Below are 11,995 nucleotides of genomic sequence, written 5' to 3'. Positions count from 1 at the left end.
AGGTAAAAATAGGCCTGATAAAAAATAGGACCAATGCTGAAGCTGAAGCTCCAATACTTTGGGGACCTGAGGCAAAGAACTGACTCATTGGGAAAGACCCTGATGCTGGGAAAGATTGAAGGCAGGAGAAGGGGAGGACAGAGGATGAGCTGGTTGGATGGCATCACCGATGCAATGGACATGAATTTGAGCAAGCTCTGGGAGCTGGTGATGGACAGGGAACCCTGGCGTGCTGCAGTCCATGGGGTCACAAAGCGTCAGACACAACTGAGTGACTGAACTGAACTGAAAAATAGGCCGTCTCTTGTAAGAAGCCCCTTCAAGGGCAGGAGGCACGTGCTCATAATTGTGAGCAGCTGCTATCGTTAGCTGCTAGTGCTGTTACTGTCACCACAGGAGGACCTCAATGTCTCCTCAACTTTGAGCCAGTCTCTCTACTTGCTCTCAGCCCAGAGATCTCAGCTTTGATTCCTAGCCTCCCTCCTCTGCTGCAGCCTCGCCCCTGGCCCTGTAGCTCCACTGGGGTGGGGGCAGGCAGAGTCCCCTCTGCACCCCCATTCCTACAGGACGTCTCAAGCATGTGCCCTGCAGCCGGGCCCAAACCCCTGCACCTTCCCTTCCCAGAGGCATCTCTCCTCAGGACCCAGCTAACTGGTCCCCCGGGTGTGTGTGGCCCCGACTGACGCCCTGCTGGTGCCCAGTCACTCCGCCCTGGCCTTCCCACCCCTTGGTTGGGGTCTGGCTGCCCAGGCGCCCATACTCCCTCCTCTGGACGCTGATGCTCTGGCCTAGCCTCCTGCGGTAGACTAGACAAATAAAATCAGTGGTGGGGGGTGCAGGGGCGGTGGTGAGATCTGGGGTGAGCTTCCGTGTCCAAATGCCCCTTTCTCAGCCCTGAGCAGGCTCTTATTCCCCGCAAACCCACCCCTTGGAGAGACATGGCTGGCCCAGAGGAGCCAAGTTTGAAGTGAGACACCGGTCAGGGGTGGGAGAGGCAGATGGTGTCTGGTCCCTGAGGGGACCAGAATCAGACAGTGATGTTGGTCCCAGGGTGGGCCAGGGCTTTGGCTTTTTATGAAGCTCCTGACCCCCACCTTCCTGCTATTTATCACTGACCCGGATGGGGGTGGATGGTAAGGAAAGAGGGGGAGGGACTCGGGGGTGCTGTGGACCATCCAGAGAAAGGCACCTCTCCTCCTCCCCATCCCCCAGGCCTTGCGGAGCGGGGGTCAGGCCAAAGCTGGAGGATTGCTCCTCAGGGCCCATGCAGGGGCCATTTATTTATTATGCGCCCACCACATCCACATCCGGGGAAGCTGCGGGGTGCAGACTAGACTAGACCAGGGCCCACATGCAAAGCTTGGCACTCCATAGGGTAGGTGGGATATCGGAGGGGGAAGGAGAGGGCAGCCAGCCATCCTGAGTCCTTCCCCTGATCCAGGGGCTATAACACGTTATTGCATGTAATACTGGAAGTGGTACCATGATTATCGTCTCCTTTGTAGGGATGAGAACACTGATGCAGGGAGAGATGTTGACGGAGCAACTGGTGTTTGAACCTAGTCACCATCTGACTGTAGCTTCTGGCAAATGCTCAGCCCAGGAACTCCAAGGAAAGTTTCTGCAGGAGCCCCAGGAGGGGAGGGATTCCAGTGGAGGTTGACATCATGGATGCGTCCCATGGGAATGTGGCACACTGCCCAGCCACATGGGACGGGGATACTCATCACAGCATTGGCTGCAGCAGCAAGCACCTGTTGGAGAGAAGGCTGTTAAATAGAACAGGGGGATAATTTGTGCTAATGTCACCCAGTTATTCTTTTTTCTGATCTTTTTCAATTGTTTGCTTTTCTTCCCCCTCAAGTCACACCGCATAACATGTAGGATGTTAGTCCCCAACCAGGGATGGAACCAGTGACCCCTGCATTGCAAGCACGGTGTCTTAACCACTGGACTGCCGGGGAAGTCCCTCACCCAGCTGTTAAAAGCAGGGAGCCCACCTCTCTCTATGTTGATTTGGAATACATCCAAGTTCCATGTATATATATAAGTGTAGTTATACTTACCGTTTGTTGTTGTACAGTCACTAAGTCATGTCCAACTCTTTAGCGATCCCATGGACTGTAGCCCGCCAGGGTCCTCTGTCCATGGCAGGTTCCCAGGCAAGAATACGAGAGTGGGTTGCCATTTCCTTCTCCAGGAGATCTTCCCAACCCAGGGATCAATCAAATTCAAGTCTCTTGCATCTCTTGCATTGGCAGGTGGATTCTTTACCACTAAACCACCAGGGAAGCGATAATTCCATTTACCTACATTTAAAGAGAATGTACATATATATGCTGGTGGATCCACAGAAACTTCCGGAAGTGTGCTTGTGGCGTGACCTTGCATTTGAGGGAGGGGAATTAAGAGGAGAAAAACAGAGACTTGTTTTTCATTTCATACCATATGCATGCATTACTTTTCTAACCAAAAAGCACAGTCTAAGCTTTTCTTTTAACAGGCCTAAAGATATAGGGAAGATTTTCATAGGGAGGAATGAGGAAAGGGCATTCCAGGTGGACTGAACAAGCAGGAAGACACAGGGGTGATCCTGGGGGAGAGCTTCTGGTTTCTGGGGTGGGCTGCATCCCAGGACAGGCTGGGAGGATGATGGACAGCAGCAAGACTGGGCAGGCAGGTGGGCATGTGCTGGAGACTCTGATGGATCAGGATAAAGTGTTTTCATTTTATCTTGTAAGTACTGGAGGTTGGTTTATTTTTTATTTTTTGGCTGTGCTGTGAAGCATGTGGGATCTTAGTTCCCCCACCAGGGATCAAACCCGTGCCCCCTGCACTGGAAGCATGGAATCTTCACCACTGGACTTTCAAGGAAGTCCCAGTGGAGGGTTGTTTTTTTTTTTTAATTGAGAAGTTGCATTCTACTATTTTATACTCATAATGCCCTCTGTGAAAGGGGGCTTTGTCAGACATGTTTACATTTTTCAGTCTCAACAGCAATCCTGCAAGGTAGGTCAGGGCGAGTTTTACAATGAGGAAACAGGCTTTGTGAGTAAAGACCACACACTCAGCTTTAAAATGAGAAGCTTTGCCCTTTGTACGCACTGCTTTGCAGGAAGGCAGCAGAGAGGAGAAACCACCGACCGGTTCCCCAACCCAGCAGAATGACAGGCTTCCTTTCACGTCTGAGCAATCCCAAGTCTCCCTCGTGACATTCAGATTCAAGGAGATGAGACATCGTGACCCTTGGGAGAGAAGGGCAAAGGACCTTGAAGTCATCAGTTCACAAACTCAAAAAAGCTCTGATGACATACCTTTCCTGGGGAGTAAAATATTAGCGGTTTCTTTGTTAGTCATAGCTAGGATTTAAACTAAATTTCTTTTTCTTCCTACAGGCTCATTTATTTTTATTTTATTGGAGTATAATTACTTTCCTGGTGACTCAGGCAGTAAAGAATCTGCCTGCAGTACCGGAGACCCACGTTCAATCCCTGGGTCAGGAAGAGCCCCTGGAGAAGGGAATGGCCACCCACTCCAGTATTCTTGCCTGGAGAATTCCACAGACAGAGGAGCCATGGATAGAGACCGTTGGGTCTCAAAGAGTGTCAGACGCGACTGAACGACTGACAGCCGTAATTACTTTACAGTGCTGTGTTAATCTGCTGTACACGGAAATGAATCAGCAATATGTATACATATATCCCCTCCCTCTAATTTTTTTTTAGAACACAATGAAGTTCTATTGAATGAAGGGATATGCCCACTTTCTTGTTGAGGTTCAGAGAGGTTTAGGGCTGTGCCTAAGGCCACACGGCTGATGGAGCCCAGAAGAGAGTGCTGGACCCAAGTCCTACACTCTTTCCAGCTCTTTCCATGGACCACACAGTAACAGACTGGTTTGGATGAAGATGGGGAGGCCAGTGAGGAGGCTGCTAAGAGTCCAGGGACCGGAGGGGGTGGGACCTGGAGACCCAAATGGTGGGGTCTGTTGAGAAAGTCATCCTCTCTCTTCAGAATTTAGCCAACACAAAACCCTAGAGTTCCTTTCCATTTATGCTCCAGGTTTACCTCCCCTCACCCACGGGCTCCACAGGACAAAGTCAGGAAAGAATGGACTTGGGTGGGTGAAACTGAGGGGTTTTCCAGAGAAGGGAACCAGAATCTCCCTCCGCTTGCGGCTGGCATTGATGGTGCAGCGCCGCCACCTAGTGTCGCTACGGGGTACTGCACTAAGTGGTGCCACCTGTGGTCAAAGGGACTCAGAGGGATTTCCTTTCGTCTGTATACACTTGGCAGTCCGGCGCGCCTCTTAAGAGGGCCTGAGTGTCGGTAAGATGCTAAAGCCTATATAACTCTTCCCCCTGCATTCCTGAATGTCTTTCAGGTTGTCCTGTGATCCTCGACAGGGGTGCTTAAGGATTACAAGACCCCCGGCACCCCGAGAACTGCCTGCTGTAAGGCAAGAGCAGAGAAAAAGAGAGTGAGGTGGGCAGTCAGGCAAGAAAAGGAAATTTACTAGAGGGAAAATGAGAGGGTGACTGGCCCTTGGGAAGAACCAGTGTCCTCCCTTTCTGACGGGGTCTTTCTTACACCCCGCAATGAAGAATTCTCTGAAGGGATGGTTAATTTTTAGCCTGTAGCTGAGTCCTGTGGTCATGTAGCCGAAGGTCTGGAATCTGATGGTCTCATACCTTTCAGAAGGTAGACACCAGTGAGAAAACAGAAATCATTTGGGCAACTTGGTCAGTCTCAAGGGTCACTGTGATTTTATTCTTTGTTTGCAAGGTCAACATAATAAGCCATCTTAACAATGAGCCCTCCCTGTAGACCCTATCATTCCAGCCTTTTTGATTTAGGATAAGGGCCGAAGGTCAATCTTCTGTAACTGCTTCCTTCGGGACAGGGGCATCGTGGGGGCGAGATAAGGAAAGGCTGGAATGTGGGTCGAGGGGATCTGTGTGCGGTTGAAGATTTTGATAATTTGAGTGAGTTAGAAGTAGCTTGTGGATAGTTCGGTTGGTGAGGCCTTGTAAGCAACCCTGAAGAAATTTTGAAAGAAGACCCATTAAACATGGGCTGAAAGTTAGAATAAGGATTCAGTCCATGGGGTCGCTAAGAGTCTGGCATGACTGAGCGACTTCACTTTCACTTTTCACTTTCATGCATTGGAGAAGGAAATGGCAACCCACTCCAGTGTTCTTGCCTGGAGAATCCCAGGGACAGGAGAGCCTGGTGGACTGCCATCTATGGGGTTGCACAGAGTTGGACACGACTGAAGCGACTTAGCAGCAGCAGAAGGAGAGGGCCTAGAAAACGTAGGACCCAGGGCATCCAATTCCAATTGTTCAGCCAGTTTTCCCATGAATTCCTGAGGTGGTGACGTAGTCTTGAGGCCTGTTTGTCAGATTTCTTGCTACTTCCTTTACAACGCCTGATTTGTTGGTTTCCTCCAAAAACAGACACAGGCCCCCTTTTTCTGATGTTAGGAGGTCTAACCCCCTTCTGTTTTGGAGGACCATGGCTGCCAGAGAATCTAGCTGGTTTTGGATAGTGATAAGGCTGGTAGCTATTTCTTTTAGGCTCTCAGTGAGGTCTTTAGAAAGGCTTTGGTAATAATTTAAAGAGGTTGTGAGTCCTGTGGTCTCTGTCCCAATCCCAGCCGCTGTTCCTAAACTGATCAATAGAGAAATGAATTGAATTGCCCGTCTGGGGTCAGTTATGAGTTAGCGGGATATGGAGGGTCTGATTGTTAGGAGCAATAGAAGTATCTGGGGTCAGATATACCAGGGTGTATGTTCCTGTCCAGTTAGTGGGAAGACGTAAATAGGCGGTGGCTCCACATAAGAAAAACATTCCAGCAGTAAGAAGACAACAGCTGAAATCGATAGCAAATAGGAGTCTTTCTGGGAACTTGCTAGTAGTCTCTGAAACTGACAGTGAACTTGCCAGCGTAGCCCCTACAAGAAGGAAGTCTCTCTGAGAAAGCAAAAGAATGTCCTGCAGTTCCCGAGTCAGACCGATCGGCCTGAAGGGAAGGAGAGATGGGAAGTGTAATTACAGGGGTGCGGTGCTATAGTTCCTAGTTGATGGTGACAATTGTTTACAGAGTTTTGTCTAGGAAAACAGAAAGGAGCCTGTTGTTGCAGAGGTGGTGGGTGTTAAGGAGCAGTAACCAGGCTAGATTGGAAGGTGGGTTGGGATGGTAATAGAAGCCTTGAATTTGTGAGAAGGTCTCTTCCAAGAATAGGAGTGGGGCATTAGGGGAGTATGAGAAAAGAATGTGAAAATGGGGTATCTTGAAATAAATGTGCAAGGTAGAGAGGCTTGGTTATTCGTGGTGTAGATATTAAAACCTAAACCCCCATAACAGAGACCTGGGAGACCTTGGTTTTTCCCGAGTAGGCAGGCATAGCAGAGTAAGTGGCCCCTGTGTCGATGAGAAAAGAGATCGGCTTACCTGCCACTGTGAGAGTTACCCTGGGCTCCTTAGAGGTGGCGAGAGTCGGGGCCTGGAGCCCTGGGCACCTCTAATCTTCAACGGCGAGTCCAAGGAGGCTGGGCAGAGCTGGGTCAGAGGACTGCTGCTCAGGGCCAGGAGGGGATGTCTGGATCCCTAAGGGGGATTTGGGCAGCCGACCTTCCAGTGTCCCTTTATGCCACAGCTGGGACACGGGCCTGGAGGGGGCCTTGGCTTTAGACACGAGCCAGCCGGTTGGCCTTCTTTGCTGCTTTTGAAGCAGGGCCCACATGGCTTCCTGTGGTTGATGGAAATCTGGAGCCATGTAGGGCAGTGGCTAAAGGTGGTATTTGGCCTTATCTCGTTGGGCCTTCTCTAGCTTTGCCTGTTTTTCCCGATTATTGAAAATCTTAAAGGGTAAATTTAAAAGGTCTTGTTGAGGGGTTTGAGGGCCTTCTGCCTTTTTCAGTTTCTTTCAGATGTCTGGGGACGATTGGGAAATAAAATGGGCGTTAAGGACAATGGTTGCCCTTTGCTGAAGTGGGATCAAATCTTGTATATTTTTGTAGGGCTTCTGTTAACCTGGCTAGAAATTGTGCTGGGTTTTCGTCTAGCCCTTGAGTTATTAGCCAGAGCTTATCAAACATGATGGCTTTATGCTCTGCCTTTTGAAGGCCCACAGTGAGGCAAGCAACCACATGATGACAGGTGCTGGCCCAGGTCTCCCTGCCTGATAATCCCAGTTGGGATCACCTCTGGGGGGGACAGCCATGGCCCCTGCGGGCTTCGTGTCCTCAGTCATGTGTATCTCATCAGCTTGCACCTGAGAGGTTTGCCATACTTGACCCTTCTCTTCGGGGAGAAGAGTGGAGGGAAGGAGGATGTAAAGACCATGCCAGGTTAAGTCGTAGGACTGGGTAAGATACTTGAATTCTTCTAGAGAATGACCCGGGTCTGAGGAGAAGGAGCCAAGACGCTTTTTGATTTGTGATAGATTGATGAGGGAGGCTGGGACAGGAACCCAAACAAAGCCTTCTGCTCCAGCTGCTTCCAGGAAAAGAGGAGTCGGGGCAGGGGAAGGAGCGGGGACCTGCGGGGAAGTTTCCTGTTTTAACGTTGTTCAGGACAGGCTACCGGGAGGGGATCTAGGGAGGTTGGGGTAGAGCCTTGGGACCCTCAGGGTAGAGAGTGGGGCTGGGGTCTCAGAGCTTGCCTTTGGAGCAGGCAGGGGAGGGGGTTTGGGAGCAGTGGCGGCCTGTGATAGAAAAGGAGGGAGGGAGAAGGGGGCGTAAGGTGGAGGGTGTGGAACTGGATCTGGCGCAGTGACAGGGCGTGGGCTGTGGTCGGAAAGGTCGAAGGAAGAAGAAGAGTCTGAACAGGGATCGAGCATGCGGAGGATGTGGCCCACAGGAGGCTAAGCGTATCTGAGAAGTAGAACGGGATTCACAGAGGGAGGGTCCAGGGCGGAGAGAGCAAAGAAAGCCTGAACAGAAGGGGTCTCTGAGCACTTGCAGAAGTTTTCGAGGTCCCGTAGAGTATTATAATCGGGAGTTCTGTTTTCTGACCACTGGGACCTGTTATCAAGTCTGTATTGCGGCCATTGTTAGAACAGTAAATAAGGCTTTTTGGTCTTATCTCCCATTGGAAGCCCAAGGCGTTTAGGTTTCAGAGAAAGCATCCTAGAGGAATAATCCTTGAGGGCTGGCATTGAGAATTTCCTGTTGTGGCCAAATAGGGAGGTTAGACGAGGGCGAGAGAAAGCGAGAAGAAAGGGCCCAGGGAAAAGGTGTCTCTGTTCTCAGGACCTTCTCAGAGAGGAATAATAGTCTGCTTTGAAATGGGCGTCCCCTGTTTCAAAGTGAGGTCCCTGGGGATCCTCCGGCCTAGCTCTAGGACGTGGAAACGAGAAGGGGGGTGGGAGAGAGAGAGAATGGGATTTCACTCACCCTTGCAACTGAGGGATGAAATGTGGGCCGGTGTGTGGATGTCAGTCGAGCAAGGCAAGTGGAGAGTCCTGTCCTGGAGCTCATCTCGGTTTCACGGCAAGGTCCAAGGGAGGGGGCCACCGTGTTGCGGTGGATCTCCCTTCCCAGAATGGAAGGCAAGGGTGAAGAAAAACAGAACGAACTGGGAAGTCAGGCAAGGAAAGGAAATTTATTAGAGGGAAAACGAGAGGGTGACTGGCCCTTAAAGAGAGCCAGTATCCTCCCTTGCTGATGGGATCTTTCTTACATCCCGCCAATGAAGAATGCTCTGAAGGGATGGTTAATTTTTAGCCTGTAGCTGAGTCCTGCAGTCACGTAGCCGGAGGTCTGGAATCCAGTGGTCTTGTAGCCTTGGGAAGGTAACCACCATCAGCGAAACAGAATGTCGTTTGGGCAATTTGGTCAGTCTCAAGGGTCACTGTGATTTTATTCTTTGTTTGCAAGGTCAACATCATGAGCCATTTCTACCGTGAGCCCCCGTCAAGGCCCGATCACCTGCTCCTCAGGAGAAGTATTGGAGTGTCCAGTGCCCCAGGGGCTAATTATACTCAAATGTTAAAAAAAAAAGTGAAAAATAAAATTAAAATTTAAAAATGTATCCTTTGTAATTAATCGGCAACAGTTTGTAAACTCTTTTCCTGGGTTCTATGACCCTCCAGCAAATTATCAAACCCAAAGAGGGGGTCCTTGGAGCCTCTGATTGGTAGCTGAGTCAGACAGAAGTTGTAGGTAACCTACGGACCCACGGCTTACAGGCTTGTGGGGCTGGGACTTTGAACCTATGGGGTGTCTGCTAACCCAGGCCGTTAGGGTCAGAATTGCCTGGTGTGAAAACCCACACATCTGGCGTCAGAACTGTTGCAAGCGTAAGCAGAAGGAGACAGTGAGTGAGTTTTTCCTAAAACACATCCACACAAGGAAGTACCGAACAGCACCCTTAAAGAATGTGGCTGGGCTCCACCCACTGAGCCAGGAAGACTTCTGCTGTAGATAATTGTTTGCATCTCCCCCCCATTCATATATTGAAACCTGACTCCTAAGGAGAGGCTTTGGAGGTGGGGCTTTTTAAAAATAATTAGGTCATGAAAGCAGAGCTCTCATGGGATGAGATGGTTGTTGTTTAGTTGCTAAGTCCTGTCTGACTCTTCTGCAGCCCCCGGGACTGTTAACCGCCAGGCTTCTCCGTCCATGGGATTCTCCAGGCAAGAATCTTCCTTCTCCAGGGGATCTTCCTGACCCAGGGATCGAACTGATGTCTCCTGCACTGGCAGGTTAGTTCTTTACCACGGAGCCACCAGGGCAGCCCTATGCATGGGGTTAGTGCCCTTGTATTAAGAGGGCTTCCCTTGTGGTCCAGTGATTTAGAATCGGCCTTCCAATGCAGAGATTGTGGGTTCGACCTGGGGTTGGATCATGAGCAAGGATCCCATATGACATGGGGCAACTAAGTCCGTGTGCCACAGCTAGCAAGAAGCGTGCTCGCGGCAATTAAAGATCCTATGGGCTGGAACTAAAGCCTGACACAACCAAATAGATACAAATAAAAAGAACGCCCCCGCCCCCCGAGTTCCCCTGCCCCTCTGCCACAAGAAGATGCAATGAGAAGTTTTCCAACTTCTCACCCCAGAGAGGGCTCTTTCCAGAACCTGGCTCCTGATCTGAGACCTCTGGCCTCCAGAACTGTAGGCAATAAATTTCTGCTGTTTATAAGCCAGCCAATCTATATGGCGTTTTGTTATAACAGCTTGAATGGACTAAGACCATCTGCAACACATATGAAGATATTCGAAGTGAAAAAGCAAGTTGCAAAATAATGCCTCAAGTATGATTTTGTTTAGCTAAGAGGTGTGTGTGTGTATGTATGTATGTGTGTGCGTAAACACCTGGATCCCCTCACTATCAGCCCAGATCTCAGTTTGGAAATAAGAAACTGAGCACATGGGGACTTCCCTGGGGGTCCAGTGGCTAAGACTTCATGCTCTCAATGCAGGGTTCCCAGGTTTGATCCCTGGTCATGGAACTAGATCCTGCGTGCTGCAACTGAGACCCGGTGCAGCCAAATAAATACATAAATATTAAAAGAAGAAGAAGAACAGGAAGTGATGCTGAAAGCTCCGCTTCTCTGTACACCGGTTCCAAATCAAATCTTGGAGACAGGGTTTTGGGTGATATAAAAAAGGATAGCTTTATTGCTTTGCCAGGCAAAGGGGGACACAATGGACTCATGTGTCCCCATGTATCCCAACTTGGACACACTGAGAAGCTTTATTTTAATTGCCCAAAAAGGGCATGATCAGCTTGTGGACATTCTTTTGATGGATTGGTGGTGAGGTAAGTAGGAGTCAGCATCGTCAACCTTTGGGTCCAACTGGTTGCGGGGCTCCATACTTGTGGGCAGCACATGACTTCTTTAATCATGGACTTCTCCCACCTGGAGGGGGGTTCAGTATCTGCAAAACAGCTCAAAGAGTTGTGTGTGTCCCTTAATGAAGAAACAGGATCTTGGCCCAAGGCTGCTCTTGACTGTTTCTCTTTGGTCTCCCATCCTCTCCCCTTATCAACAACTGCTTGAATCTGCTCATTGGAACTCAGGAAAGATCATGCAGGCCGAATAAAGGCAGTTTCCCGGAATCAAAGAAGTGGGGAAACACAGAAAGGCCTTGTGCCCAGAAGCCCACAGGGCCCTGCACACTATCAGAAGAAGCTGAGCACATGACATCTACAAACACTCGCTATCTCCCGCCAGCTCCCCTCACTCTCAGATCCAAGGTCTCTAATCCACTTCACTAACCAACTCCCCTCCCTCCCCGGCCATCAGCTGCTTCTTCTGTGAGATCTCAGGACTCATCTGGGCCTGAACTGGCGCCACATGATTAGGAAAGTGTCGCTGGGCGGTGACAGGCTGCAGCAGGTGACGGGGCAGAAGGGACAAGGGAGCTTCTGGCATCCCTCTGATAAAGACACTAATCTCATCACAATGGCTCCACTCTCATGACCGATCACCTCCCAAAGGCCCCACCTCTGAGTACCAGCACCTGAGGGGTCAGGTTTCAACATATGGATTTTTGGAGGGGACCCTATATCCTGGCTCCAAAATCACTGCAGATGGTGACTGCAGCCATGAAATCAAAAGGCAATTGCTTCCTGGCAGGAAAGCCACGATAAACGTAGACAAAGAGTTGTAAAGCAGAGTCATTGCTCTGCCGACAAAGGTTTGTCAAGTCAACGCTGTGCTCTTCCCAGTGGTCACGTCTGGTTGCGACAGCTGGACTATAAAGAAGGCAGAACACCAAAGAATTGATGCCTTCAAACTGTGGTGCTGGAGAAGACTCCTGAAAGTTCCCTGGACAGCCAGGAGATCAAACCAGTCAATCTTAAAGGAGATAACCCTGAATATTCACTGGAAGGACTGATGCTGAAACTGAAGCGCCAGTATTTGGATCATCTGATGAGAACAGGCGACTCACTGGAAAAGTCCTTGATGCTGGGAAAGATTGAGGGTGGAAACAGAAGAGAGCGTCAGAGCGTGAGATGGCGGGACAGTATCACCAAT

This window comes from Capricornis sumatraensis, chromosome 8, assembly GCF_032405125.1.
Source record: "Capricornis sumatraensis isolate serow.1 chromosome 8, serow.2, whole genome shotgun sequence".
Taxonomy (NCBI): domain Eukaryota; kingdom Metazoa; phylum Chordata; class Mammalia; order Artiodactyla; family Bovidae; genus Capricornis; species Capricornis sumatraensis.
The sequence above is the reverse complement of the archived record's forward strand: the minus strand, read 5'-3'. Positions refer to the sequence as shown.